This window comes from Thermobia domestica, chromosome 8 (genome assembly GCF_964235325.1).
Source record: "Thermobia domestica chromosome 8, izTheDome1.hap1.1, whole genome shotgun sequence".
Lineage (NCBI taxonomy): Eukaryota > Metazoa > Arthropoda > Insecta > Zygentoma > Lepismatidae > Thermobia > Thermobia domestica.
In genome coordinates, this window is record NC_137461.1 from 40761031 (window position 1) to 40768218 (window position 7188).

General features: G+C 36.3%; 1 pseudogene; it reads right to left on the bottom strand.

Moving 5' to 3' along the window:
* Positions 1 to 1761: 1761 nt before the first annotated feature.
* On the bottom strand, positions 1762 to 4526 carry LOC145692098 (ras-like protein family member 10B pseudogene; annotated as a pseudogene).
* Between the last annotated feature and the right edge of the window lie 2662 nt (positions 4527 to 7188).

Here is a 7188-nt window from a genome sequence, read left to right on the forward strand (position 1 = left end):
CCTACTAATGTTCCTTTGTAAACGACAGAATTAATTTTTAGTTTATTTGTCTTCATTGCATGTCTTGAGTAAGTATGGGCTTGGTTCCAGGATCGTATTTGGTCTAGGAATTAATTCGTGCGGTTGGTACGCACACATTGAAGCTGTAGTACAAACACAAAATACATAAATACCTTAAGAAAAATATTGTCCATCGCTAGCCACCACTTTCGCCCATCTGTCAGGCAATGTACGGATTCCGTGGCGAAAGAAGTCCTCATCCTTGGAAGCGATCCAGTCAGAGACCCATGTTTCGATATCTTCTGAAGAAGTAAACCGCTGTCCAATCAAATCGTTGTTCATGCAATCGAACAAGTAGTAGTCCGAAGGAGCAACGTCTGGTGAATACGGCGGGTGGGGTAAAACTTCCCATCCGATATTTTCTAAATAGGTTTTGACCGGTTTTGCGACATGTGGGCGAGCGTTATCATGTTGAACAATAAGTTTATCATGTCTGTTCTCCCATTCTGGTCGTGTTCTGGCCAGAGCTTGCTTCAAACGCATTAATTGTCGTCGATAACGTTCTCCATTCATAGTTTCACCCGGTTGCAGCAGCTCATAGTACACCACACCTTTCATATCCCACCATATGCACAGCATAACCTTTGCACAGTGAATATCTCGTTTTGGTTGTGATGGACCTGGTTCACCTGGTTTCACCCAGGCCTTTTTTCGTTTAGGGTTCTCGTAATGGATCCACTTCTCATCACCCGTAATAATTCGATGCAGAAACCCCTTTCTGCTCTGTCGTTGAAGCAGCAATTCGCAAATGGTTTTTCGTCTTTCAACGTCTTTGTCTTTCAATTCATGTGGAACCCAATGTGACATCTTTTGAATCATTCCCATGGCTTTGAAGCGTTTGGAGACTGTTGTTTGATCAACGCCTAATGCTGCTGCAAGTTGTTCCTGCGTTTGACACGAATCCTGCTCGAGCAATGCTGTCAATTCTTCGTCTTGAAATTTTTTTGGCTGTCCAGCTCGCTCTTGGTCTGCCAAGCCGAAATCACCACTTCTAAACCGTGCAAACCACTCCTGACACGTTCGCTCAGCTAGAGCATGGTCACCATACACTTCCACCAAAATACGATGACTTTCAGTCGCACTTTTCTGCATGTTAAAGTAATGCAGCAGGACACACCGCAAAAACACTTTATCAGGCACAAATTGCGCCATGTTCACTTAACTATAAACTGGTGTTGTTGACGCTTTAATCCACTGCCCTATACTACGAACGATACGCGATGACAGGGGTTTGCAACACATGTGTGGATACACGGAACTGTGAGACGCTCCGTTCGTTGCGCCATCTCTTGTCCACCCGCACGAATTAATTCCTAGACCAAATAATTTCGGTGTGCCAGTATGTAGCCATAGCTTCTCATGAAGCAAGACGAGGCAAAATTTCAAACTTCCAAACTATACTATATATAAGTATCAAAATCCTATAGAAAAGTTATGTCGGTGTGCTTGTTTGGCTAGAGATGTCTGAGAAAAAACGGTAAGAAATATCGAGGAGCTTTTTTTCTGGAATTGTTTAAACGTCCTAAGAATAGGTTCCATCTCACAAATTAATCCTTTATTCAAATCAAAAGTGATTGCAATGAACTACTTCTGGTTTTATCGCTGATTCCAGTAGAACAAAAAAAAAAAAAAAAAAAAGTAACAGATAGTAAGAAGCTGTTTTCCTCAATACCAATTCAGTATCAAAAGAAAATATGCCATCATCAACCGTATCTCTTTACTAGGAGGTAAAAATTTACAATTAGTTACAGTTACCATATGGATCTCTACTCATCCGATAATTCGGACTGATAAACATTTATAGGAAAGGAGGTTCACTTTTGCAGATGACTGAACCAAAAAATCATTATACTCCCAAAGTACACTGCAACGAGTGAAAACAATGTTAATAACAAAATATCACAGCCTTAAAATTTTATAGTAACTTCATACATTGATGTTCTAAACGAATTGCATCTCTGATTACTTTTTTCGACTTTACTGTAAGTATATATACATATTACGTTTTTTTTTTTTTTACAATATTATACACTTATTTCTATCAAATGCTTCGTGTAAATTATCCATAGGAGAATATACCTCTTTATAATGCCCGTTTTCCATAGAATCAACAATCTTCATCAGTTCCTTGAACACTGAAACAATACGCCAATTATACTTTGCACTACATTCAATATACGTACAATTCCATTCTTTTTTTATTAGTTTCACAATTTCCCGCTTCTCTCTTGCGTCGCTAGCTTCTCGAGTAGATGTCTCTACTAGGTCCTGTTTATTGCCAACTACAATGATAGGAATATTTCGCATATCACGGCTCTCCATCATTTGGTCCCGTAGTTTACTAATGTATTGGAATGAGTCAATGTTTGATAGATCGTAAACTAGCACATAGGCAGAGGCATTACGCAATCCATAGAATCGAAACTCGGTCCATTCGTAGTAGGAATTTGTAGGGAAATATGGAATCACTGGGATATCCGAAATTTTCAGCTCATAAAGATGGTCGTTGATTATGACAGATGGGTAATAGGTGCGCTTAGTTTCAGTTGGTAAGTACTGTTCCGTGAAGTCGTTCCATACAAATTGCTGAAACAAAATATTTTTAATATATATATGTACATAAATTCACTTAGTACATTTTGTAAACTATAAACGATACAATAATAGTTTTTCAACATTACAAAAGACACTCCTTCACAAATACAGTAAAACGTTTTCAAGGGGTGCTCCAGGTGGAAATTCCCTTCCCCCAAGGCAATTTCTCTCATATTGCTTATGCTTAGTGTGTATTAGTACTGTCTTTCTAACGTTGCTTTTCACTCTACTCTTTGTATATTGAAAGTCCCTAAGAGAGAAATCTTTTGAAGTGTACTATTTATTATAAGGAGTGATGATTTCAGATTTTACTCGAACTTTCCTTTGTACAGAGAGTGAAGACATTACTGCGAAAATACTGGAAATCCACGTTGGCCTTAATTGGAGATTCACTCGAGGAGACATTTCATAGCTCCAAAGGGTTAATATCCTCCCGACCACCCTTTGAAATCATTCCTGATTAAAATACATTCTTAAGCTATAGAGATTTATAACTACCTAGAACACAATTAAGCTGTAGAATGATAAATATGAAGCAGGAGTCAAAATTCTGAAGCTTTCAAGAAAATTCAGGTTATTTTTATTAAAACTAAGTTTTCTTTTAGCGGATAATATTGTTGGAGGTGTTTCTTTTTTTATTTAGATGTGAATAAACTACACATGCCTTTGATTATATCTCAATGAACTATGGTAACTTATAATCTTAGAAGAAAATACTTATGAAAATGGAATAATTTTTTTTACGGTCATTATTTGAAAATTTTTAATTATGTACTGTATATCTGCAAAGTGAAATAAAGATTTTAATTTACTTTCTTGTTACGTAATCCCTTAACAGATTGAAATAAAAAAAAAAAAAGATAAACTTTTGCTTTTTCCTGAGGAAACACTGTATCGCAAATACTATTTTAAATTTTAAACTTGGTTATATATATAAACAATCAACTGAGTCTCAGTTGAAGTTGAACGTTGTCATACGGTAACTCATTTCTCCAGGATGACATCCTAACTATGAGCACGCTCAGAGTAATTAGCTATCGTGAGAGAGAATAGGGATCAATAAACCTTTCAACCTAACTTCACAATTTCTAAAATATCACATGTTTGTATATAGCATTTTTTAATTTACGAGAAATTTATATCTATAGTAATATCTATATAGAAGGGTTGGAGTTCTAGTAATGGCAACAACCGTTTATCTTGAGAAGTAGAGTACTTACAAGGTTCGAAATTTTACAGGCCCTCGATGTAGTAACTAGCATTGTGAATCAAGTGTTCCAGCGATGTGGAAGTCATACAGAATAACGAGTGGGTTCGTCAGGAAATGACGTCGTTTTCGTCTTACAGCTGCTCGGAGATTGTTTTGCAAAAAAAAAAAATTGCAGTAATACTCTGCACTAACGGTGTGTCCTTGGGGGACGGTATGGTTTTTGATTACACAATCCCAGTCGTATGCAATGATAAGAAGCATAGCTTTCACATTGATTGAAGTATTCCGAAATGTTCTCCTCAGTGACATCACTCGTTTGATTACCGTTTCAGCTGTGATTCATACGCTCTGGCTCAGGTCTCATCAATAGCAATGATCCGCCGTAAGAAGGACTCACCTTCACATTAATACCGCTCCAAGCGTGTTCGAGCGGTATCATATCGCAGTCACTTGTGTTGTTCAGTCAGATCATGTGGAACCCACCTTGAGGCGATTTTACGTAGAATTTTCCCAGGTTCTTCAGAATTTTCATCACAATCGGATGCGCTAGTCCTATATCGTTGGCCAATTGACAAAACATGGCGTTCCAATCCGCTAGCATTAACGCGTTCACGTTCTGCACATCTTCTTCACTTACAGGAGGACGGCCGGAGCGAGGCATGTCTATGACATTTTGTCGCCCGTCATTAAAGGCTTTGACCCACCTTGCTACTGTACGGTATGCCAATGCAATTGCATCGCAAAGATCTTGCAATACTTCGTAGCACTGTTTTATTCCTACCTCTAGTGCATTCAATTTTCAACCAGCTCCTCTGATCCTGCTTCATAAAAAAGACTGTATTCAGCGAGCGTCGATTTCGCGTTACTCAGAACTGCCTTCTCCTCTGAAGAAGGGTCGGCATCTAACCTACCGCTTGTATGAATTATAATGAGTTGTTTTGTTCCCGAGTATATATAGCAGTGTTGCCATTACTAAAAATCTAACCCTTATATATCGACATATCTATATCTATATCTATATCTATATCTATATCTATATCTATATCTATATCTATAGATATAGATATAGATAGATACAGACAGACAGACAGATACAATGATGTACGTAAGAGGTATTTTTTTTCTGAAAATATAAACATTTACAATGTTAAGATATATAGTAAAAACACACAAAATAAGGATACACAGAACTGACACGTGTCCTGAAAGGAGAACAGCTCTTTGAGGAAATTCGTGATGAAAGTTTTTCAGATATATACGAAAATTATATGTTACATATAGTGCAAATATGTTATATATATATATATATATATATATATATATATATATAAATGTGTGTGTCTGTGTAATGTCTAACATACTTGTGTATACTAACGTTTTGATAAAAGAGTAATAGTCATGTTTACTCTAATCGTTTTACGAAAATTATTGTACTGTTCACTTTAAAATACAAATTTAATTATTTGTCTGACAAGGAAAATTGTTTTGAAGTTTATCTAAAGGTTCTGCATTTTTTTTTCAAAAAATGTAAGAGATTGGGTAAAAAGCAAAATGTCTACCCAATTCATACTCTTCCCTGCTAAATTAGTGATACCAGTATTCATTTATAAGTCATTTCACCAAGCCACAGAGAAAAGTTTTGAAAAACGACATATATATATATATATATATATATATATATATATATATATAGAGAGAGAGAGAGAGAGAGAGAGAGAGAGAGAGAGAGAGAGAAACGCTTTTCTGTAGGGTGAAATATCACTCCATTCATGAAGCAAATGTAGCATCAAGGAAAAAAAGATCTATCTATATATACAAAACCTGAAGAGCATGTTAAATTAAGGCGAAAAATAAGATATATATAAAAGAGTCTTGATTCTAAATGTTTTGTAGTTGCTTTTCAAAAAGAACATAAAAATGAAAAAAAAAAGATTCATCCACAATTTGTGTGGAAAAATACTAGCTAATACACCGTGAAAGAACTGCCTACTCTGGAAGCTCTGATGAGCTCTATTCAGTCCTTTTTGTGCACAACACTGTGATTGCTCATCAATGCTCCCTGAGCTCTGAGGCTTCAAAATTCTAGTTTCTAGAGTTTCTCCTTTTCATCTTCTTTTTCTCTTCTTTTTTTCTTTTTTCCTTTTTGTAACAAAAGTGCTTCAGCACGTCTGTAGGATGAAATTAGATTTTGCTCACTGTTACCTTTTGGTACTGTTCCTTTCGCCTTGAGTTCAAAAAGAACTTGCTCTCTGGCTTGTGCGTTTCAATTTTCGGAAGTGACTCTTTCATATTCTGAATGAATGAATGAAAAGAAAGAAAAAAAGATGTAAAGTTTGACGTAACTGCTTCAAAAGAACAATCATTTTCCTCGAGATCTATGAGGTTTAATGATGGATCTCGAACGAAGTCAGATCGTTAAAATGTACTATTTTATCCTTATAAGCTTGACAAGATAACGTTCAAACTCTGAACACAAGAATTGGGTCATTACATGTATTCACTTATTTTCGTACGGTTTTCCGAATATATAAATAATAAATTCAGCCCTTTTTGCTTCAATTTGGTACTATTTTTCAGCCCACTTCAGAGCTAGGACTGTGGCAACGCTGCAACTATCTGTGAATTGAATTTGATTAGGAAATACCTCTCTTTAGCTTGCGAACAGAAATCGAAGAAAATAATAGTTATATTTGAAATAGTTTTTGCGGAGTGGTAGAAATATTCATCTTTCACGTAATGATTTGTCTGATTAAGGTCTCATAATAATAAAGCAGTGGCGGGTATAGCCTGTTAACGGAAGGGGGGGTTAGACCCACATTTTTCTGAAGTTTGCGTGTTACTTGCCACTATTGGAATTTCGTGTTACTTGCCACGGTTACCTTATCGCATATTTATCTATCTACGACAGCGTGTCCGTTGCCACGCACCTGCATCTAGATTTGACCTTGAGGGGGTGGGAGTAACTTCCCAAGCAATTTTCAAAGCAAGGAAATCACCTGAAAAACAAGGAACAAAGCAAATTTCTGATTTAAGAAATATGAAACTTGTTACATTTATGCGTGTCACTAAACTCACAAAACTCGCACGAAATACAAGAAACAAAACAAGATTCTGACGAAAGGAGTATTCTTGCAAATCTACACAAACAATTGAAGTTCTTCAGTAATACGAGCGCTCATTTTGCCGCCTGATAGCATGGAAGAAATGGAATGACTTATATATTACATCACATTCGATCCATACTCCTAGGTGGTTCCAATAGGAACCTTGTCACTTGCGCGTCGCACGTCATAATGATTATGATTATAAAGATTAATTATTTA